Source organism: Coturnix japonica, chromosome 2, assembly GCF_054131305.1.
Source record: "Coturnix japonica strain WE chromosome 2, WE-NBRP24, whole genome shotgun sequence".
NCBI classification, from domain to species: domain Eukaryota; kingdom Metazoa; phylum Chordata; class Aves; order Galliformes; family Phasianidae; genus Coturnix; species Coturnix japonica.
Window position 1 is genome coordinate 75,127,832 of NC_140664.1, and position 24,911 is coordinate 75,152,742.

Consider the following 24,911-nt stretch of genomic DNA (forward strand, 5'->3'; position numbering starts at 1 on the left):
TGCTGTTGCTCTCCGGGTTACACCTATGTGAATCTCTAGGGCAGTGTTGCTCTTCAGGCTCTCATTTAGCTCTCCTGACTGAATTTTCACAAATCATTTTCTGTTGTTTGTCCCTCTGACTAAATTGCAAGTGGTAGCTTCTGCCTGCCATATTAAATACAGAATTAGGTGCTGCATTGGAAGTACTCTTCAGGCTGCAGGCAGAAGCCGTTCAGAAGTATGCAGTTTTGCAACTTAGATGTAAGAGCTATAACAGAAGTGCTTACTGCACAGCATTTCACACGCAGAAACCTATAAGAAAAAAATACAGTGTAAGACGGTTAGGAGTAGCTTTTAAAATTTATCTTTCAGAAAGAGCTTTTGTTATTTTTTTTTACTTATAGTTAGCTGCTAATCTGAAGAAGTTGGGGCCTTATCACCAATAATAAGTAGCTGTGTAATGTATCCAGAACTCTGAGCATCTGATCTTACACACAGAGGAGGCTATCTGAAGAAGAGGAGGAGGACTTACTTTCTTGTGAGCAATTTGTCTTGGCAGTATGTCACATCTGATCGAATCAGTGCCAGGTGAACATCCCTGTAGAAAAGAGTAAGCTTCACCAGCCTGGCTGGTTGGTAGCTTCCTGAATGAGGCCGCAGCATTGATTAAATCTATCTGCTGAAAGAAACCCCAGAAAAAAAGCAAAAATCTCGTTTTCAGTGAGATGCATTCATATGCCTCTACCTTTTCATGTTTCTGCTTTAGTTCAGTTTTAAGTAGATAATGAATGCAGCTCACAAGGATGGCTGTTGCCACAAAACATCAAGTGGGCCTTTTCCGAACAAGGCGAGTAATTGCAAACGCGCGCATGTCTTACTGTAAATCCTAAGCATTACCAAGAGAGGGAAGGTAAAAATAAGTGCTACCCATTTTGATCAAAGCTCAGATGACCTCTGCCACTTTCATGGCCTGATTGTGATGCTGAAATATCTGCTGTTCAGACTTGTAGTGGTGTTGGCTGAGGGAGATTTCCTAGCATTAAAGTAGGCTCAGCTTGGAGCAGTTTTCTTTTGCTTGCTTTGTGGCTTCATGGAGGTGCTGGTCTGCTGCAGAGAAGAACGTTTATGGAAAATCCTTTTTAGCAGATAAGAGAAAGAGGAGTATGGCTGTGTTTTGTGTGGTATTTTTCAAACATGCCATCTCGTAGAACCCTTGCATACAGATTGTACCTTACATTCATTTCAGATGATAGATCTCTAGAGATCTGTGGTGATATAACAAGGTAAACTAGTTTTAAGTATACCAAGACACTAAGGAAAGGTATTGCTGTTTTGAGGACGTCTGGAAAAAAATTGAGGCATTACAGAGTTATTACAAAGGTGATCTTGATTTTGATCTTCCACACTTTTTGCTTGTTATTCATTTATCTTTCCTTTCTGAGAGCTTTGTTTCCTGGTTTTGTACTGCTTATTGAAAGGAGATGATGTCAGGTTCAGCAGCATCATAACTGAGCAAGTATGCTTCCCTCCAGGAGGCATTTGGGCATATTTGGTGCCTTAGGTTCCCAAGATGGTGTCTGCTGCTCTTGAACTTCAGTCTGTGGTTTAGGATGGTGATGTTGGTATTGATGCCCCCATTGTCCTACAAGTCACCTAGCCATGCAGACCTGGGTATAGTGTTTTTTTAATGAACACGCTCAATTATCAGTCTCTTGGAATGTTAGAAGTTTTCACTTTACAGCTTATCAAATGTTAATTTCTGTGTTTTAGGTTAGCACCAAATGTGATGTCTGTCACTAGTACCATTTAAGTGAATTTGACAGGCAGGTAGATTCACAGTGGTCTAGCTTTATTTTGGCAATACGCATAAACACATGTGTAACCTTCATGCACAGCACTTTTAGTTAAAGATGCTCTAACATGGATGTATTAATTAAGGAGATGTTATGTTTGAATTTTTGATACATGATGTTGTGATGAAGGCCTAGCTTTTGGGAAAGAAGTTGCTATATTCCAACATCACTATAGACCTTGGAAGTCTGAACATGGGAGTTTGTTTTCTAAATGAAAGCACAGTGAGAAGTTTAACTAGTGTTTACGCAGTCTCCTTGATACTGGTGCATTGCTGCTGTCTTTAGCTCTGTGCTTTCTGGGGTGAAGGTGCTGGTGTTTTTTTTGTGTTTTGTTGTGAGGTATTGTTTTCTTTTGTGCATGTTCTTTTTTTCGTTGGGTCATTAAAAGCTATTGCTGCAGTGCCCTTCATCTTGGTGACAGGCTTTATGCCAGTATATTAATTCCGCAAGCAAGTAAAAAGAATATGAAAAAAGGAGGCCAGATTCTTTCAGTCACATTGAAATCACAAACTAATTCCTCTTTGGGATATGTCAGATGTAAGCTTTGCCCTCCAAGGTATGTAATACCTGAACGTCCTTCCAAGGCTGTTTGCTCTGTAGAAAGTGAACCATTCCTAAGTAGAGTATTGAGCTCACCTCTATAGATTGATCACCTCTAGAATGTACATAAATACATACTTGGAGACCTATCGTGTATCCTGCAAGCAAGGTATTGTCTCTCACCAGGGGAGCTTTGAGCATTGCAGTGTGGTGGCCAAATAATGTTTAGCCTTCCTTTCATGAGTATAATTCACTATCTGAGCTGTTCCTTTGGTAATTTTTAGCTATATTTTCATCAGTGCATGATTAATGACAACCTTACATGACCTAATCACTTAGCATTTCATATTAATACGTATCTGGTTTGTAGTAGCATTGTTTTTTGTTGTTGTTGACCCGATGCTTTGGTTATGTGTTCAAATGATCTTAATTTTAATTGAAAGTACTTTTTGTCTCACGGCAGTCTCATTTCTGTGCACATTTGTCAGTGGTGAATACTTACTGAGGATGATTACTCTCTAACTGCCTGTGCCAGTATACCTCTGGGAGGTTAATCAATCTTGTGCTTTTTAATTGACACCAATAATGTGTTTACATTTATCAATATTTCTTAATTGTCAAGTTATAACAGCGGAACTTCAATAATAAATCATGCCAGTGGTTAACTTCATACATTAGATTCTTAAGAGTCTCCGTAAGCAGTTTGACATGTTGTAAATTGCTTTTAAATGATTCGTATGTATGCTCAAGGGGGAAGAGGAGAAAAAATTGATATGCGAGGTCATGTGGTATAGAGTAATACTGAAGTACAAACCCATTGAAACAGCAGAAAAGTACTACTACCACATGTAAAGTGTGCTTGATGGCTTAAGTATGTTCAAACTGCTAGTTTTACTAATGTTGCTACGATTTTGTGAGTGTGGCAGTACCTGTACATTCGTTGTGCCTTCCAAGGGACTTGTCAGGGTGAAGTGTTTCTCTGCTCTCTGCATCACAAGCCATGCAAAGAGCAAGGATTGCTGGCTCTTCTACTGTTCTACAGAAGCAGCAGTGCTCTCTGAGAGACCCAGACGTGATTTTATCTTTGCCTTTCACCGCGTGCCTGTCCTTTAGGTATTGAGGAGGAGATGGAGGTAACTTCTGTTTAGATTTAAGCACATACTTGAGGACTTTGGTGCATTGGGACCTAAATCATTTGCTTGTGTTGACAGAGTACACATGCAGCAGGAATTAAAGCATGATCCTGATATTCTAAGTCTATACAATATCATCTATCTCAATAGATACAGCCCTTCCATCCACCTCAATTTTTCATGCTACTAGATCCAAATAGCTGTGAACTGGAAGGGAAATCTGCTAAGACCAGACAGCTGACGGGATGCTGACCACTTTGTTGCTGTCAATCTCAGCATGATTTTTGGGCAGTAAGACAAATGGAGAATTAAAAATCCTGTCTAATGAATCCTGAAGAAAGACTTAATAGATGAGACTGTATTGTTTAGTTTAAGCAGAGCCAGTGTGATCAAACGCCAGTGTAAGGAAAGAGAGAAACAGGGAAGCCACTATTTGTGCTTTTTGTAATTTGGCTTATCTTTTTCATTTAAGCCTTACGGGTGGCCTGCAGATTTTTCAAGCAAATTTATATACACATACTAAAATTAAGATAAAACGCATTATATAAAATTATATAAAACTCATTATATAAAATGAGTTATTTTACTTCATTTATTTCTTGTACAGTGCTGAAATTTACAGTGCTGCTTGTCTTGTGGAAGAAACTGTTGGTTAAATTGTTATTTGAAATGCAGTATAATTAAGTGGTATTGTATGTAGACTCCGGTACTCCTTTGAAAATGAAATTAGAAAGAGAAATGCATCTTTTAGGAAAGAACAACAGGGCAGTTGAAGAAGTGGAGAAGGTATATTACAAACATCTTTAATCTGTGAAAACAGCATGAAAAGGATGTTTCTATATCTGATGATGACAGACACTCCACTTTTAGCAGGTATAGTAAGGAGAAAATAGTGAATTAAAACTTTAACAGGATCTCTGACCTAGAAAACAATTTAAATACTCAAATCTTGATGTGAAGATTCTTTCATATGCTCAATTCAAGATCAGCCTTACCACTGTCCTCCAGCTCTTATTGTTCTTACCGCAGTTCCATGGTCCCTCGCATAGTACTCTAGTAACCTACTATATTTCTTTGTATTTCAAATAAGATGCTGTTAGATAAATAAATAAATCAGACCCAGAGTTTTTCCTGTCTGTGTAGTAAGAAACTAAGGTGTCTGTACTCTAACATAAAGGCTAGTTGTTCTTGTATGAAGATGTAGTAAATTATTAAATGCTTTGATTATAATATAGCAGCCATTTTGTTGACTGCAAATGTTAGAAGTAATTATTTAAGCATCTCTCTCCCTTTTTTTGGGTAAGATACAGCTGTCTAAGGACCAAAATTACAGAGGTCACTAAGTCAAATCAGATTAAAGCAAAGATGTGTCATCAATCTTTTTATGAAAGGTAAAGCAATTTAGAGACAAAACTGATGCTTTCTCTAGCATGGCAGATTAAGCATGTATGTGTTGTGTATCAAGGTATTTGTGGTAGAGTACTTAATTATAGTCTATTTAGTTTCAAAATCAGACATTTGGTGGATAGGTTGTACGGCATGTTTGCTGGAACACTGCTGCACAGGTTCTGGGCCAGGAATAGTTTGCATCCAGTGTAGAAGGGTATGCTTGGGTCAATGTACCAGAGTGGCCCTGTGGCGCAAGTGGTAGAAGTGCCGCTCTGCTACACAGGAGGCTCGAATCCCGGGGTTGGACTCGATGATCTCTAAGGTCCCTTCCAACCCACACGAGAGTATGATACTATGAGACTATGAGGATGTGTGTCTGTAGATAGGATTATTCTGAAGCCTGGATGAGCCCGACAGAGGAAGGTCTTAACTTTTTGCTTTTCCTCAGACATTCTACATAAAGCGAATACTGAGGCTACTGAGTAAGAAAGAACTTTGATGAACCTGAATTGATATTCATCGACTGCAAAGAACAGATGGCTCTTTGGTTCAAACGGTACCTGAGCAGAGTGACAGCTAGGATTTGGACTTGTCTTTACATATTTATGCCATTAGGCACTTAGGAGCTCAGGCTGTACTGGAAGTCAGTCCCATTGTAAGCTCTGAAATTATATGAGCATTTAAGGACAAGTGCTTGTTTCTCTAATACATGTTTGTATTTGGAAAACAGTGTAGTGTAACAATAGAATTCCTGTTTGGTTGTTGTTTTTTTTCATTGTATTGATAAAGCATAGGCATATATGTTTCTAGATCTTTCCTAACTTTAGGTAGGAAACAAGGTAAGTTCATGCTACTCTGTGCATCCTACAAATCTGTAAGCAGTCTCTCCTTCAGAAAGAGATTTCATGAGCTGTACAGCACACTTGCTCTTTCACAGTCACTTAGCATGTGTATCTGCTGTTCTAAGGCTGAAAGCTGACATGGAGATTTTGGAAAGGGTCCAGAGGAGGGCCACAAAGATGATCAGGGGGCTGGAGCACCTCCCCTAATGAGGACAGGCTGAGGGAGTTGGGCTTGTTCAGCCTGGAGAAGAGAAGGTTGTGGGGTGACATCATTGCAGCCTTTCAATACCTGAAGGGAACCTACTCTCAGGAGGGGAGTAAACTCTTTGAAAGGGCTGACAATAGCAGGACTAGGGGAAATGGTTTTAAGTTGAAAGAGGGAAGATTTAGGTTGGATGTTAGGGGGAAGTTCTTCACTAGGAGAGTGGTGGGCCCTGGAACAGGCTGCCCAGGGAGGTTGTGGATGCCCCGTCCTTGGAGGTGTTCAAGACCAGGTTGGACGGGGCCCTGGGCAACCTGATCTAGTAAAGGTGTATGTTTGGTGGCCCTGCCAGGCAGGGGGGTTGGAACTACATGATCCTTGAGGTCCCTTCCAACCCGGGTCATTCTGTGATTCTGTGACAGGGCTTGAAGAAATATACCATAAGCAATGCCACCATTATGCTTGCTGGCTACAAAGGAACCTGAGGGCTCAGCTGATCAGGCTTCTATTGAGGGTGCTGCAGGTATCAAAGATTTTCCAACATTAAGATGATGATGATGATGATGATGATGATTATATTATTATTATTATTATTATTATTATTATTATTATTATTATTATTATTATTATTATTATTATTATTATCTGTTCTGTGGAAGTTGTTTGTCAGCTTACACCTGTCTGCCATCATGATGATGGTTGATCTGGAAGTATGGTGGCAGATAATTCAATGAAGGTCAAGTTATGTGTTTTATACATCCACATAAGGTAACAAAAGTTGACTGTATGGTACATTAGTTTCATCATTGCTGTTTGATTTGGGGGGTTCTGTTCTGCTTTTCATTTAAATGAAGATTGGGGTTTCTTTATTTGACTTACTAGCTAATGCTGTTTAAAATGTAAATAGCAGTCTTGTACCTCTGGTACAAAGTGCTGTGAAGCTGAGAGAAGGAGACTCTGACCCTCTCCTACCAAAAAAAAAAAAAACCCAACAACCAACAGAACTGAGATAGGGTAGAAGATAGGAACAGAGATCCAAGGTTTCCCACCGCACAGTAATGGATATGACCTTTAATATTGAGGCCTTTGGATCAAATTTAAGTTGGCATTAAAATTTTCTAATAAATTCCCTGCTGAATCTCAGAGGTTTTTTTTCCTGCGATTTAATTCAATAAGGTCACAATAAAGCAAGTGCTGTCTGTGCTATTGTAATTGCTCTCAGCAGGCTGATAATATTATTGCAGGGAAGTGCCAGTTACTGAGCTTTTATTTCTTTCTTGGAGCACTCTCCTTCCTACATGCTTGCTCCCCTTGCTCTCAAGTCTACTCTAAGTAGAAAATGAAGCTGTTCTAAATGCCATTTGCTTCCCATTTTAAGATGGTTTTTATAGTAATGCCTTCTTCAACCTCTTCAGAAAAAGGACTAAAATTGTAGCATGAAATAGTTAGAGGCTTGTATATCCCTCCCTTAATTTTGATCCGACCTCTGTGATTAGATTTGCCCTGTGTATATTCCTAAGCACACGGTGCTCTAATCATTTGGACTTGGTGCTTTTGTAGTTTTGAAATAATAGGTGTACAGCTAAAGGAGATTTCCTTGAGCATGTGGGGAGAGACACCAAATAAACACTACCCTATGTTTCATAGATTACTGACAGATTGCAGTTAAGATGTGTACTTGAGGTCCTGCCCTTGTAAATTAATACTGTATCATCTTATGCAACATGACTTTCAGAACAGCATGATTTGTGTGTTATTTCTTGTACAAAATGCAAATTAATTCTTAGCATGCTGCTGGTAGATCTGAAACTATTGTCTGCATTGTGAGTAGATCAGCTCAATAAATAAATGCGAATACAGAGTGCTGTGATCATGGTTCTCTGTGTAATCCTGTGCAGCTCTGGGAGACAGTAGATATAATCATCATACAACCATTTGTGTTGGAAGGGACCCTTAAAAGCCATCTAGTCCAACTCCCTGCAATGAACAGGGACCCTTGATGAGGTTTCTCAGAACCCTATCCACCCTGACCTTGAATGTCTCAAGGGGACAGGGCATCCTCCACCTCTCTGAAACCATTTCCCCTTGTCCTGTCTATGTATTTCCCCTCTGTCCTTTCTTACAGCCCCCTTTAGATCCTAAAAGGATGCTGTCAGATCACACTGGCGCCTTTTCTTCTCCAGGCTGAACAGCCCTAGCTCTCAGCCTGTCCTTGCAGGGCAGGTGTTCCATCCCTTGGATTGTTCTCTTCCCACACTACAACCAATAGCTCAGGGTTTTGCAGTCTGAAATGGCCAGCCTGGTCATAGGTGAATGCTCCTGCCTAGTACAACGTATCTGGCTTCCCTCACCCTTCACAGCTGCCCATCTTCATCTGGCCCATCATCTTACCCTTGCTGTCTGTCTTTCCCCAGGACCAAGAATTTCATACCTCAAGTATCACACATGGAGTTATTTTGTGCATCTCCAATTACATGGAGGCATTTACAGTTCACTGCTCATGGCATCCCTTGCTGTCAAACAAGGCAGTCTCTGACTGTAACAGAAGAAAATTAGCATTCAGCTGCTCGTTTTCATATTCAGCCAAACGACCATATATGTACAGTTGGATGTGTCCAGTTGCACACAGACAATTAATTGGAAATGAGAAGTAACAAAAAGCATTTTACAGAAGCATTTCCAATTTTTAAATGTCTGTGTCAGTCGCTGAAAAACAGGTGATGAACAGTTTAAAAAAATGGATGAAATGTTAGGACTGAAGATCAAGTTTTTTGGTTTTTTTTTTAATTGCTGATGATGTCTGGAATCATAGAATATCCCAAGTTGGAAGGGACTCACAAGGATTATTGAGTCCAACTCCCGTTTCCACCCTGCACCTCCCAAAAATCAAACTCTACATCTAAGTGCGTTGTCTTGAACTCTGTCAAGTTTAGTGCATTGGCCACTGCCCTGGGGAGCCTGTTCCAGTAGCACAGGCTGCCCAGGGAGGTGGTGGAGTCACTGTCCCTGGAGGTGTTCAGGAAACATGTAGATGTTGTATTGAGGGACATGGTTTAGTGGAGAAGTATTGGTGGTAGGTGGATAGTTGGGCTGGATGATCTTGGAGGTCTTTTCCAACCTTTGGTGATTCTATGATTCCTGCTGAACATGAATGCGTGTGGAGGCTGATCCTGATCGATAACCACTCATTGTTTTTCCTTTATGACCCGAGCATTTTAATTTCTATTTCCTGCTGCAGTTTGAGGGAACTCTGTTCTGATACCAGAGATGCAACACAGCAGTATGGAGTTGGCCTGAGACACAACAAGAAGCTTGATTGAGTTTCTGCTGTGGTTTGAGCCAACCAAGACAGGTTAACATTGCTCTGAACCATAGCGACATGTGATCACATTGTTCCTTTATGAATTAAATAATAAAACACTTGTGTGTGAAAGTTCCTGCTATAAATAGTAGTTAGGCTGTGCTTGTAAGAAATCGGAATCTATATTGCATGTTAGATCTGGAGCTTGTTTTCAAAGCTTGACTTTCTGCCATAAGGAAAAGTCATTCAGAATCCGAATTTATTGTATTAAGTCTGCATACTAACTGCAGAAACATGAATAATCAAATAGTCTTTTACCTAGCATGACTTATTTCATCTAAACTAATAATCTGGCTTGAGCTATTTAGAGAAAAGGTTCTGTGTTTGGAATGACCTTTCCCTTGGTTCTCCTTTGGATCTCAGCAGTGCATTGGTTAAACAGGCAAAAATAAAACCAGCATTCTTTCCAGTTCTTGGCAGTACACCTGTATGAATTGTTATTAACCTGAAGTTTCGAAGGTGCTGTACGAATTGTAGTAGCACTTGTGAAACAGTCTGCTTTTCCATCTGTCAAACAGCTTATATTTAGCATTTATCTTACCAGCCTCAATACAGCATTTTAAAACCCCATCCGCTCTTGCAACAAATTTCAATTTCACACAACAATTTTACCTTGCATTTTACAGTCACACATTTAACTATGGAACATGGGACATGAATGTAGTAGGTAAAGAAGCACGCTTAAGTTAACAACTGGGGTTGTGGGTGGGTTTTTTTGTTTGTTTTTTTAGAATATAGAGACAAAAGTTCAGCTTGTTTTCATTTTCTCATCAGGATGTCATTGCAAAGTATCATCTCTTTTCATTGCAAAGGCAATAAACATTGAGCAGATTTGACTTTGTTATTAGGGAAGACTTTGTGTTTCTACCTGGCATTTTAACTTGTAATATTGTTACGCATACTTGCAAATTTTTCTCTCTGCAGGAATTGTGTTGAGCAGCTTACTACTGCAAACCCTGGAGATCAGAACTCTTTTTTGCTGCAACAAAACCCCCATGAAATACTTCCCATACCATCTATCATTTTTGGAAGAATTGAGAACTTGATTTCCTAATTTAGCACGTGATTTATCTTTGAGTGCCATTTCTTCTTAGTAATAATTGGGGCACTTCAGATTTCTCTTTGATTTGTTTTATTTTTGTAGTTGGTTTGTTTTCTGCTTTTTATTAATAGCATCAGACAAGCAGAGCAGTTGGTAGAAATCACACTGGAGGGGAAATTCTCTGTCACTGGGATCCATTTAAACAATATCTGTGCCAGAGGTAATCCTGTAATTAAAATAATCAAGTGCAGATGTTTCTGGAAATGCTAGGGATTGGGACAGATGTGGGAAGACTATCAAGACCTGATTTCTGTCATGTGATCAACTGGACTTTTACCTGTAGTTTCCTGGCATAATACTTCATCCTAGGATTCATCAGAAGGTAAAATGCAAACAAAGCAGTAACCACTTCCTGTGCTGTTTCTGTGCTCAGCACTCATTATTAAGAAGACTATGGGTGCAGGAGTTTTGCTTTCACTGGAGCTGCTGTTGCGGTTCTCTTCCTGTCTATGCAGTCTGTCCTTATTCTGCACTGTGCTGTGCTCTCCTCTCTTTGCTCTCTGTGTGCTCATCCAGCACCAAATGATTTTAAAGCTTAATTTAAGTAAAATTGTCCTTCAAGTCAGATCTCCAAAGGAGAAAAAATAGTAGAACTTGTGAGCAAAAGCAGGCTGCTGTAAGAGAGTCCTAAAATACCAAGCCACATTTGTCTGTCTTGATCCAGTTGTCTGCTTTGCCAATCTGCCTCTGAGAATCATTTGTGTTGCTTGTGAATCAAGTAAGGCAACAAGACACTTCAAGAGCCTGAGAACTTGCAAAGAGGAGAATGTGTTGATGATGTTCCTTGCATTAATATACCTGTGCCCTATTATCACATTAAGGAGGCTGTGTTTAAAATTATGCTGAAATGCTGTTTTCAGTATCCCACTGAGGAAAAGCTCACATTCTTTGTTAAAATCAGTGCTGTGCTATGCTAATATATGGGGACATTTTTAGAATCGTGTTTATTGGAAAATATTTCAGCTGGTTTTCAAACGGAGATTCAGATTTGGGAGTAATGGTCTGTTTGAAAATACACCATCATTGTTGATCCATGACTGTGAAAGCATAGAGAAATTTAGGGATAGCAGGGGTGGAAAAATTCCTTTTAAAAAAGGCTTGCCTGTATTGTGACAATGTATATTTAGACTCAAACATTTCAGTACTAATATAGTAATTGCAAAAAAAGCACCAAAACTTTGGTTTCTAGGAATGCTTAGTTTTTAAGCACACTACAGCTTTTGCATTGTAGGTAACAACATAGTTACTTTGGCCTGTTTCTGCTATTTGTTACTGGCTGAAGTAAAGGACAAAGGATTTAAAGTTCTGTAGCAGACAGTAATATTACCAAGACAGGCAGCCAGCCAGTCCCAAGCTTATGTGACACTGAACAGCAGCATCTAGGCAGTGGCTCTGCGCAGTTCCTGGTGCTTCTCAGCCCACCTCAGTCTCTGCTTCCCTGCTCCATAGGAGGACACTGTTCCACACCTGCTGTCTCTAGCAGAAAGAGGAGCACAGAGCTACTCTAGACTTGGAGCTGATAAGGACCGCTGTCTCGAGGCTTGAGTATGGGCTACAGAAATCCTGTATCACCCACATGTGGAAGGATGCATTTACCACTATGCATTTTGCAGACTGACAGCTCTTTCTTGACTCAGATTGAGATGAACTTCTGGTTCCTACAGGGAGCAGAGAGGTTGTAAGAGGCAGTTATGTGTTTGCTGTGTTGCCCTTTCTAATGGGAACCTATTTTTTTCAAAGCTGTCTTTGAGCACTTACAGGAAGGCAGTGGGAAACATGCCATTGTAACTTGCCTCTTAATAAACAGTATCAGATTTTTCTCCTGTGGGAAAATAGTTGCTGATGTAGTCCTTTTGCTTGAAAGATTGAAACCCTTACATGAGAGCCACACTCTTGTGATAGAAAATTCTAGTGATCTATATAACATTTCTGCAGTAACCGATATCAAATGGTACTCGCCAAAAACAGGAGAGCAATTCCATGGCTAGAGAATGGATGTGAAGAACGTGATGCTGGGAAGAAGGTCTTTCCTGAGAAGAAAGAAAACAATTGTATTAATGAAATTTTGCAAGGGTAAATATCAGCCCTTTGCTCTATAGCTGAGTGGGAGTGATGTGCATACTTAGATGTTCAGAAAAGAACCACAAGTATGCTCCATAAGATACTTGAAAAGGATGAAATAACAGAGTATGCAGCATCAAGAAACAGAGATTTAGAATATTACCAATGCTTGTGGTTTTGGCAGGAACTTCAGTGATGTAGAACATTGTTTTCCCTCCTTCTCTTTACCTGCTCTCTTGGATTCTCTGTTTTTAAAACAGGTAAATCTCCAGCTGCATGTACGACAAAGGTGTTTTAAGGCTTGCATAATGTGAAGACACTTTTTGGTGTTGGGTGCTGTATGTTTTTCTTTCAGATCTTTCAGTTTTGCATTAGAGAGCTTACAGTGGCTGGATTAATAGTTTGTAGCTGTTTTGAGTTTGTTCCCAAGGGTCCTGAAGAGGTGACTTTAGTTCCTTATGAAGTTCTTTAAGAAATTCAAGTTTACTTTTTCCTTTCTCTGCTCCAAGTAAGCTTCTGTATCTATTCATATGAAGCTATGGATACCTAGCAAATAGTTCTGCAAGAACTTGTTAGTACAGGTGATTAATTTCCTGGTTACTGTAAAAAGATTTTGGCTGTTATGTAATGTCACAGGAGAAATGTACTGCCATAGGCTACCTTGAGAAAACAACTAATCCAGCTTTTACATTTTAGAATCATAGAATCATCATAAAATCATAGAATGGCCCGAGTTGAAAAGGACCACAATGATCATCTAGTTTCAACCCTCATTGCTATGCACAGGGTCACCAACCATCAGACCAGGCTGCCCAGAGCCACATCCAGCCTGGCCTTGAATGCCTCCGAGGATGGGGCATCTACAGCCTCCTTGGGCAACCTGTTCCAGTGTGTCATCACCCTCTGTGTGAAAAACTTCCTCCTAATATTTAACCAGAATCTCCCCTATCTTAGTTTAAAACCATTTCCCCTTATAGAATCATAAGGTGTGTTTATTTGAATGCGAAGGTATTGGGAAGAAGAAAAATAGAACATTGTTAGCCATTCTGTTATTTAGGAAGAATCCACAGTACCTTACAATCACCAGTACACACATAGGATCAGGCTAGATGTTTAAATCATTTTCTTAGTGCTTTCATGTGCAAAGCTGGCTTGCAGTTGACCTCAGTCAGAAGGTGGTTGGACTTTACTTTTACTGTTCTGTAACAGCATTTTCTTTACACCTAGTCAAATGATGCCATAGATTTGAACATTAGGCATCCTCTGCAGAAAAGCCTACTTTTTCCCTGATGTTCTTCTATCATTGCACTGATTGGATACCAGAATGCTTAATGCTGTTTTATGTATCAGTATTTCAGGAAATTGATCTATCTTATGATTGCGTGTAAAGGGTGACTGATTTTTTTTTTCCTCCTTAAATTTGATGCATAAAGTTTTTTTGTAGCACACTTCAATTCAATTTTGTGGAATTGGGTAGGGCTTCTTAGTTTTATTTGTTTGTTTGCGTTCTGTCCTGCCTTTTATAACTTATGTTTTTAATTTTGCTCAACATGATCTACCAAAACACCCTAAGGCTTAGTGTGTTTCTAGATACATTTTAGGGGGCTTTGGCTTGTTATTGGCTTTACTCTTAGTATATGAACCTGATTGAACACCTAAACAGAGCTGTAAAAGTAAAGTAAATTACAGCTTCAGAAATAGTTGTTTTGGTTTTTGACAGATTTTTTTTGTGTGTCTGGCTATGAATTACTCAATTTTTTTTACTCTTGTTCTGTCCCCCAAACATGGTACTAAGATTTAGGAAGTGGTGTAGATATAAGAAGTATCTTTAGCAACAGAAAAATCACGTTTGGGAAAAATATTTGGGAAAAAATGGTTTCTTGAAGGAATACGTGGAAGTGGTAATGTGGAAAGAAAGAAACACTCCTTTTTCTGATTCACTGAAAGGAATACTAGGGAGGAAGAAAAATAACGTAGCTAAAACTGAACAATTTAACAGAATTTCTGTTTCAGCTCATTGTATGTAATGCATGTTCCACAGACTTGTCAGTCTAGATTTCTTTTTCCTTTAGAGAAGCAAAAATCCTTGTGATTTTTTCTCTTAGGCTACATGACATTCTTCGTTGTCAAACGACTGACTCTTTGCTGTACTATGACATGCCAATGTTTAGCATTTGTCATGTTTAGTGAGACTCAGTCCTCTGAATTCTTGTAGACCAAATTATGGAAAGTCCGGTAAGAGGCATTTTTCTTTATTATATTGCCCAGATGCACAGCCAGCATACAGACACATTGTAAACTTTGTGATAAAAATGTGCAATATAATAATAATACTGAAAAGCCACTTACTAAGCTTACTGTTAGTACAGCCAATTCCATGATCCAGTATTTGTTGTATGGTGGGCATGAGGACCCTCTGAGTAACACATACTGGGGCATGTAGCTGGCTAAGAATTTGGTCTTTTGTGCATAAGATGCTTTATACAGAAAACAGCAAACACAGTGGGCAGCTTTTAATCAGAGTATGAACAGAGGGAGATCCAATGATGGTTTTCTCTGGTTGTATCTGAGCTTTTTTCTTAAGCCTAAAGGCCAGACCACATAGATTTTTGAAACCTCTTGAAACCTCTGCAATTCTATCCTGAATTGCTGTTGCCAATACTATTCCTACTACTGTATTAACAAGCACCAGCAGGAAATCATTCATTTAGTTCACAGAATTGCAGCCTACACCTGACAGTAGTGTTAGTACTTGATTCATGGTTTTCTTCTTTCACGAACAGGATCTACACTCTTACACAGGAGGTAGTTACAGAGAACTTTCAGATTTTAAGCATATGTGTTTTATGATGTCATAGAATCAAATGCTAGAAAATTTCAGTCAGCTAGCAAATGGGAACAGTGACTTCTGAAAAGTTCTGCAGGATGAGAATGACTAAAAGAACTCCTCAGTCTTAGCTATAATAGAATCCAACACTTACCATAGAAAGTCAAAAGTAAAGCAGACATTAAAAAGTAACGGATCCATTGGCCTACAGCTAAAGCCAAAGTTGTGATTCATAACTTGTTTCTATAAAATTGTGCTCATTGAATTTTTTGTTTGCTTGTTTTTTTTTTCCAGTGGAAGTAGAAGCTGAGATGTAGTTTTGAACTTTAGTTTGTGGAAAGTTGTGCGTGTTGTTCATCCTAGTTGCAGGGACAGCTTTGACAAGGCAAAGTGCTTTGTTATCATTTTCAATGCCACCCTTGCCTGTCAGTGAGATTGCCATTTTGGTTACTGCTTTTTCCCAGCCCAAGCCAGCTGCCTCCAGGTAGGCCTTTCTTTGGGAAAATCAATCACAGAATCACATTTATCTCTCTTGGGAAATTCAGCATGTGTGAGTAGTAAGTATAAATACCAGTGGAAATCTACTATTTCAAGTTTTTCACTGGCTGGAAGATTTCTTAGTGATCCTTGTCACTTGGACAACCACGTATAAATAGCACTCTTTATAGCTTAAATAAACAGCCAAGCATTTTTAGTAATTATCAGGCACAAAAACAAAGTTCTTCTCTCATATCTAGGATTGTTACTCTAGATGAAGCTTATAATAAGTATGTTGTCCTGAGAATTCCGGTAATTTATGATGCAGCCAGAGGTGTAATTGTTCTTTGAATAAAGAGAGGCTTTTAGCTTCCACGATGAAGTATTTTTTGTAAATATGAACGTTAATGACTGAAGGAAAGAGCAAACTGGAGGACAGTCATTTATACCCTGTCTAAACTGGCCTACAGCCACATTAACATTTGTAAAAGATTTAGACTATAGCTAAAATAACAGTAAAAATTTCCTCTTCTTTTTCCATACTCTTCCAAACCCTTTGAAGACAAATACGTGTAACTGAAAGGGTGAAGGACAGTTGCTTGCTTACTAAAATTTACAGGAGACATTAAGGAAAAGTGGAACGTAATTGCAATCAGTGCTGTTTGAGAAGTAGTGATAGATTGCAACTGAATGGTTTGAGGCTATTAATTGCAAGGAGATTATAGTAGTTCGGATACATCTGCTGTCAGGTGCTTGAAATACTAGTTATTTCAAAGATGAATTGGATTATAAATTATTAGCAAATCTACCAAGGTGATTAAACCCACTTGTAAACTGTCAAACACAGGTACTATTTCAAGTTATACTTCAGGCTGTTGCATATTGGAGAGGGAGTCAGGAATTAAGTTTAGGCGTTATAGAGGGATATGTGGATTAACTGCATTACTTCTGAGACTGAATGTTTCCTGGGCTTTCTGCCTTCTTAATGATCTTTTTATTTGGTTTAGCTGCGCAGTTTTTCAGTTCCACCACTAGCCTTTACATCTGATTCTGGAGAAGTTGTCCTAGAGAAGCTGCTTCTCTGAGGCAGACTTAAAACTCTCTTGACCACTTGGGGGAGATAAAAAACAGCAGATTTACGCAGCCCTCAAACAGGTCGGTAATACAGGAGTGGCAGCCTAGAATTTCTACTCTGAGGATCTGGTATTGCTAGACAGTGCTGTTGTCATTTCAGCAATATTTTTGCCTCGTAGGAAGGATGAAGCATGTTACTGTGCAAGGGGCTTCTTGAATGTACCATTGTATGTCATTCTTCTCATCGGTCAGGTATTCTTTGAAGCAAATACAGAATTGCTTAATGGTTTAGTACTTAATGTTAAAGACAAGGAGTGGAAACAACTGAAGCTGAGGAATGGTTCAATAAGTTAAGAGTTCTTTTTGTGTAGCTACTGGATTTTGCCATGTGCTTGTACTCTTACATGCACACGAAAACAGAGAATTCCAATCCCCTGTACAATGTAGCTAAACAAAGACTTGGAGCTCTAACAGTGTGTACATCTAAGGCAGAAGAACCAGAGGACATCTTTTTTCCATTTATTTTCTCCTGTTAGTATTCTGTCATTCCAAGTTTGAAGTCTTGTCACTGACAAGTTGTCTGTGATGTGTGAGTATTTGCAGGACAGTTAGTAGCAATATAGGCATTTTAGACAACTGTTTTTACTCCTTCGTTTTTACATAAAACATTTGTTACAGTCATTATGAAACTTGGCATTCTGCATACTCTATGTTCTATTAAAAGCACAGTCATCCATGGGAAATAGTCCCCAGCAGTGGCCTGCTGATACCTAGAATAATAAACCAATGTAATTGATGTAAAGCAAAATTTTTATGACTCTGCAGTTCTTCCTAATTACCTGAGCTGCAGTTTGGGGACAGGAGGGCTCTTGTTTTCATTCTGCTTGGATTTTTTTTTCCTCTTGTATTCATTCTGTTTCTATTCCTTTTCAGCTATTTCTTGGAATCAGGCATCAGTTGTGTCCTCCTCACCCTGCTGTGTACTTTACATTGGGTCTCTGCTGCAAGTACCACTCCCTTGCAGAAGTAACTCCTGCAGACTTGCTCTTAAATGTGTTCTTGCTGCCTAACATGATTATGATGTTGGCAACCTAGTATCCTCTTATGCTAGTAGGAATGAATCTTGGTCTGAACATGTTTTCCCTTTTTTTTTTTTCCCCCAAAAAAAGACTTTGCTTTGAGACCTTGTGGCCCTGCTAGTTGTGTTTGAGGCTCATAAGCCTTGAGGCAAATTGAGATCTTCTCCAGGTTGGGTCAGTTCTAAGAAGGAAACTCAAGAACCGAGAGCTCTGAGCAGTCTTACAGCTTACTTCTGCTTTCTTTTATGGACAGAACCACAAAAACTGATGGATCTGCTTGTTTGCTCTCATTTGTCAGCACTGTTCTCCCCCTTTGTTCTTTGTAGCTGGTGATGGATAACTGTCTTCTCTGTAGGAGACTGGACACTTAACACTTTCATCAGCCATTTCTGCTGGACTTACGTTACTGCCAACCCATTGTGCCATCAGCACACAAAATGTTGACCTAACGTATTATAGCTGCAGCTATTTGCTCCAGTTTCTCATTTAATAGATCTATCAGTGCCCCAAACACAGGCTTTTTCCAGAAGTCCCTCCCTGCTGTTGAAACTTGTGCCCTGTAATGACTTCTTCACCTCCTCCCTGGTGCACCAGCATGAATCCTTCTGCATCTTATCTGACAGCAAAGCAGCTAGATCCCACACTGCAGCAAGTGAAGATCGCTCAGACACAACAGAAACACAGAAATAAAGAAGCTGCTTACCTTCAGAAGACCTGTAAGGTCCTCAGGTAAGGAGGGAGAGATCTCCAGATGAGATACCCTCACCTCCACCACCAGCCCCTTCAGTGAGGTCCGGGAAGGGGTGCATCCTGTCTCCACTCCCTCTGGTCACTCAGGAGCATTGCTTGCACTTGAGCTTCCTTGGGCTGGCCCTCCCTTCCCACCAGGTGCCTAATCACTGTTTCAAGCCATGATTTAGCATTTCCACAACACTGTTATTTCAGTAGTTATATCAACTAAGAAAATGTTAACTCCATGAAGTACTGTTACTTATGCACGTTTTTAATAACAGGTTATTTATAACTAGATAGAGCTGAAATCATTTTGCATCTCTTAAAGTTAATGAATATATTTATATATGTATCACACATTTCACATGAGTAGGTAATTAAAAGAGGTAACGTTTCACTGTGTGACTGTAGTGGAATTAATAACTGCAAGTATGATTAGTTGTGAGAATAGGGTTTGGTTTGGTTTTAAAGTTGTTTGTTGTTTTTTTTTAAAGCCATAAAATGAACTTAACAGGTAGTTCTGTTTTGGGTTTTTTTTCCCCCCCTTAAGTGTACTCCTTTACTTTCAGCTCAGAAGTAAAAGACAAAGCTTTGCATGCTCAATACAAACTTTACATCCTCAGCCATGTTTTGACTTCTAATTCCTTGCTCAGTTTTGCTTTCTTTTCTACATGTCAAATATTTCTTGGCTTTTAAGAGCTGAACATCAAATACCACACTGATTATTCTAATGGCAACAGGTAAAAGATCTTTGTACTTCAGTGATGATGTGTCCCAAGTTTTCAGCAAACACTGAGAATCTGTGCTGCCTTATGTCCTGTAGGGGAATGACGTGTCTAGTGGTAGTAAATGTCAGTGCTTCATTTCTACAATTACATTTAATTTCCTGAATCCTCTCTAGGTGTAGGTACCTGCAATGGAGCAGAAGATGGGATGTTTTTGATGGGAAGGAAGGGACGACCCTATAATTTCCTGTATATTCGATGCCAGTTACACTCCCATGCCTGCCTGTAGGCAGTGCTTGCTAAGGGGATTTCAAGCATTTTATGTCACCTGTGTTGCTCAGTCACATAAAGCTGTGATTGAGTCCTCACTTTACAATCTTTTAAGCTGATCCCCTAGTGAGGAAGATCAATCATCATTCATAACATTACAGTCTGGTATTTAGGTGTAAGAGTGATGTTGCTTGAAGTGTCAGCATTTTTCCAGTGCTCAGCACGAAGGGGGAATTTTGTCGATTTGCTTTCTAATCTTGGCCACACTTTCCTTAATGCTGCATAAAAATTCCTCTCCATCATTATGCTCAGTCATAAAGTGTGTGGTATAGTTAACATTTCAGTAGGGGAAGGACATGCCAAAGCATTACACTTTGTAATCATGCTGCATGTCTTTTCTCAAGGATGGGGGAAGCTCCCTTTGTTTTATAGGTATCTTGGTGTTTTTGAAAATAGTTCCCAAACCCAGAGCAAAAATTGTGACAGGAGTTTGCCACTGCCCTGCTGTGTGTCTTGCATGGTCACTGTGCACTGCCTGAGGTAGATGTAAGAGGCTGTAGCAGGCAAAGAATTCTGGACCAGAAACGTTTCTGGAGGCAGGTTGCACCTGTTTAGGACTCTGTAACGTCATGTGTGGCTGTCAATAAGGCAGGGCAGAGGGAGCTTGGCTGAAGTACTTCGTCAAAGTACCCTTCCCTGCAGCTCACCATTTGTCATGCAGAAAGCCATTATAGGAAAAAGAAGTTAGACTGAAAAATAAGTACATAGAGGAGAATGTGAAGGAAAGTGTGCGTAACTCTTGCTACACAAGGAAAATAATAACAGCCGTGCCTTTGTTTCCTAAAAATTGTGTTTGAAGGGTGCCTCTTTGCATTAAGCAATTGCCTGGAAGATGTCTGGGTCTATTTTTGCACTATTGCAAAGAAGCACAGTAGTGTTCCTTGTAAGTGCAAAAATCATAACTGTTTTTTCCAGAGCACAAAGTGAGCTACTTCAGCTACACCTCTTCAGACAGCTGCGTGATGTGGAATAAGAAAGAAAATGGCATAAGTTATAGTTCTTCCAGTGATTCCTGACACATACTTGCCAATCTTAGGGTGGTTCTTGCATAAGAGAGTTGTTGCATTTTATTACCTGTGGAATTAACTGTCACATAGGCCGTGTCTGCATGTGGCAGTGTCCCTAATGAAGCCCAGGCATCACCTTTTGAGCGAAAGGTGCTTTAAAAAGCAGAGACAGCCAAGTCTTCCTTTACCGGCTTCTTGTTCACTTGCTGCTGTCAGCTGGCATCCAAGAAAACCACTGGTAACATTGAACTGTTGGCTAGTGATCACTGACGCTGCTAATAGGTGTCAGCCATCTACTGTATTAAACCACAGCTCCTAATGCTGCAGTATCTGTCTGCAGCACCTGTATCCCCAGGCACATTGATAGAAGTAGAGTTGCTTGCTCCACATAAACATTTGTATCTTTTGCAGTTGGCTGTTGTGTCTACGCACTTTTTATTTATTTTTGGAGTACTGAAAAAATGTTTGAGTTTCCCTTCACAGATTACTGCATCTATTGCTTTTAGGTCTCCATTTTGCTTAGAGAACCTTCTGCATTCTATAGTAAATTGCTTTTTCTTTAGAAGATATGCTTGGAAATAAGCAGCAGTTTTCAATAAAACCTTCTGGCCTGCTCCATTCTCTTCAGTATTACAAACAAAACCTGAATGCATCATAGCCCAGTGAGCCCATACGTGCTGATATGAAGTTAGCTTTACCTCCTGTAGTACAGTTGTATTAGCACTTAGTAATAGCTGAGAAAATGTCTGTTAATGAATGAGGCAAAAGGGAGAGAGAGCCACAGTGAGGCTCTTAGCAGCCAATGCTGAAATGAAAATATGCTCCCAACTTGAAAGGGAACAAGTTTGGAGATCTGGCGTGCGGCGGTTAGAAGCTCCACAATGAAACCTGTGGTTGTTTCTGAATGTAAATTAATAAAGATTCTTCACAAGAATCATGGAATCCCAAAAGGGCTGAGGCTAGCAGGGTCCTGTGGGTCCATCTGACCCAACCCCAGCTCCAGCAGTGACACCCAGAGTAGGGTGCCCAGGCCCCTTTCCAGGCGGCCACTGGAAATCTCCAAGGAGGACACCACAGCCTCTGGGCAGCCTGTACCAGTGCTTCATCACCACACAGCACAGAAGTGCTGCCTGGTGTTCAGACAGAACCTTTGGTATTCCAATTTGTGCTCTTGGCCTTTTGCCTTGGCACTGGACACTAAACATCATGACTAATGGTCATCATGTTGGCATAGCAGCTGTTCTGGCAGGGAATTGTAGCTTTTAAGAACAACAGCATTACATCAGGGGGGTGATTTTAGCTGCATAATCCAACCAAAACACCCTGAGCAAATGAAACTGCTTGTCTAACAGCACTCTGTCATTGCTTTGTGACTACTTTGTGGTTTCACAAAGGAGGAACCATGTTGGTAGGTGGAGAGGCTGCCTAAGGAGAAGACTTAGTCTTGTAGTTACTAGATGCCGTGTGATGTGAAACCCTGCTGTGGGTGCAGGTGTTTTTGTAGGTGACTTCTGTTTTTTACTGTTATTTGTTATTTTATTTGTTTATTTGATCTGGAAATATATAACTGCAGCCCACCATTTGTGGCTGGGTCTCATTGGAGACCTTTGTTGTTAAAAATTTACACTCAGATCCATGGCATCTCAGTGTTCGAACCTTTGGGGGTAAATGGTGTCATTTGAAAGCTACAGCTACCACTGAGGGCAGCCCAGTCTGCCCAGCGTCACTTGAACTGGAAGAGGATGAACTGAATGTACAGAAGAAAATTGGAAGAATCTTCAAAATCTTGCTTATGCAAACGTTTGGATATTATCAAGTTTTCTTTAAACTTCTCCTACATATACACTGGAGAATATGTAAGGAGTGGAGGCAGCTAAGCGTGTGTGGCTACCAGGCAGCCTGAACTGAAGAAATCTGCACTCCTATCTTGTTTTGCAAGCAGAGCATCTTTAAATATTAGGAGAAAATGAGTGTTTATGCGAACACAGAGGAAGGCAAGACATTCTGGGAAGGTTGCATGACAAAATGGGGGAAATAATTTGATGCATTTAATTCTTGCTGCAATTAAATGATCTTTCAGAGCAGTGATTAATGTGGAATCCAAAGGTGCAGTGTGGAACTGTTTGTGTTTATAAAGAAGTGATTGATTGAAGGTAAATTAATTATGCTCACATGAGATAAGGTCTAAAAATAGTAAGCAGTTTACAAGCCAAGCCCTTTCTATGTTGGTACTATGCATTTTATTCTATTAAAAGGAAAACAATAAGAAAAAGTGGTGTTCTGGACTTGTGAATGTTTTTTCACAAGAATCAGAAATCTCTCCTGCATCTGTTTTTCTGTAATAGATTAGAATAGCAGCCGGGCTGATCTCTGGAGGCTTTTAATTATGATTTTTTTGTTGTTTTTTAAGGTCTTGCCTGAGCTGGTATTTGAGGCAATGCAGGATTTAGAAATGCAGCCCATCAGCAGTTCTTCACAGCTCTAGTTTCTGTATGCGGAATATTAAGGAAGCATGAGTAAAGTTTAATAAAATGCATTAAGGCATTATGCAACAGCACATCGTTGCCTCAATAATATCACATGTATTTTGTAGAAAACTGATCCACACCGTCCTATTAGACAATGTGGAATAAAACCCATCTTAATATTCATAAATAAAATCTAATTATGGATGCCAATGTATGGAATTAAAAGAAAGAAGACGTAGTTTTTCTAGTGTGTCCTTTTTAGTAGGTTTGCCATGGAGAAAACACGGAGGCAGCATTAGAAGATATAAAGTAGATTCTTCCCTGGCTCTCCTTTGTTCTTCAAGATTTCTCAGGCTCTTGTGTTCTCAGACAGCCTGTGGTATGCGCGCTTCATGGAGGAAGCTGTTTTTGGAAAGAGATGTTAAAAGGAAGTAGTTCACATCTGTTGCTTTTGGAGATGAGGAAGCCTTGCTAATAGGAGAAATGATGAAGGAAAGAGAAGACTTGAGGGCACAGGGGTTAAGAATGAATTAACAGGCAGAATGAAGCAGAGTGGAAAAGGGAAAATACTACAACTTTCCTTGTTACTGGTTAAGATTTTCAGCTCCTGGTATTTTTGTGTGGTTTTGATCACCTTTCTATTTAAGCAAAAAACAGAGAGGTGCAAATCTTTCCCAGTTAGTGTCTGCCTAAGAAATGATCTCCTTAATTGCATGAGTCTTTCTTCTGTCTTTGTCCTGAATCTGTCAGCTTTTACCCTGACAGATTATCCCCTTGTGTCAACCTGCAGAACTCAGCAATGCAACTGTTCTTACATAAGACCCATTAAATCAGTGGAGATACTGTAAGAAAAACTTCTGTGGTACTGCTTGAAGATGTGCGTTGATGTAGTACAGAAGTGAAATGATGAAGACACCACCAGGATTTTCATGTGCTTTCCCCTTCTTTTTATTAAGGTCTTGTGTTGATTTCATAGTTCAGTGTTTTGGTGTTGGCCAGTGACACTGACTCTGGCGGAACCAAGGGAAATTGGAACAGGTGTTTTTTTTTTCCACTTTTAAATTAAATTGTTTAGTCGAAGTGTCCAATTAGCACTGGTCCAATTACAAGATATCCCGGTGAAGGAGAGCAGGAAGCAATTCATCTTGCTTCCTAAGTACAAACTTCATTTTATTTTTAATCAGTGCTATTAAGGAAGACTTCCATGGGAGCAGACTTCACGGAGGGTTTGTTCATTATCAGCTCAAGGTGAAGCCAAAGGGAGCCTTTCTTATTTCAGACCGGAATTGATTTTAAAAAAAAAATAATAATAAGTGCATGCACAGGGGGTTGGTGCATGTATTTAAAAGTAGTGGAGTTGCCATTGGTAACACAGCTGATTTCCTTTGTTGGGGAAGTTGTTGTTCTTTACTTACCTGAAGTGAAAGGTTAATGGCCTGTAGCGATCTGAGGAAACCCCTACAAAATGCACAGCGAGGTTCTAATGCTGTTATACCGTAGGGCTTTCCACGTGTTCTCCTCAGTTGAGTTAGACATAGAATATAGCTGCTGCTATCTGTATCTGATGCTGTATCTGATAGAAACTAAGACTTGTTATATTAGAAAAGAAAGACTCCGGCGACTGTCACATGAACAGCTGTCACCAAGAGCACAAAGTTTGTTTTTTTTATCAGTATTTGCAAAACATGCTGGCTAGAGTTTGTATGGAATTGCTGCACTTTTTGTCTCCT

At 39.7% G+C, this 24,911-nt stretch overlaps 1 protein-coding gene across 5 annotated transcripts in view; it reads left to right on the forward strand.

Moving 5' to 3' along the window:
• Positions 1-24,911, forward strand: part of LYRM4 (LYR motif containing 4) — a 76,905-nt gene that overhangs the window by 28,477 nt on the left and 23,517 nt on the right. For 2 of the 5 annotated variants that reach the window (XR_014943573.1, XR_014943572.1), the window contains exon 3: positions 17,774-18,648. The exons of the other annotated variants lie outside the window; for them this stretch is intronic. The gene's annotated coding sequence lies outside the window, so the exon portion shown is untranslated. The remainder of the gene's footprint in view (positions 1-17,773; positions 18,649-24,911) is intronic. 5 annotated transcript variants of the gene reach the window in all.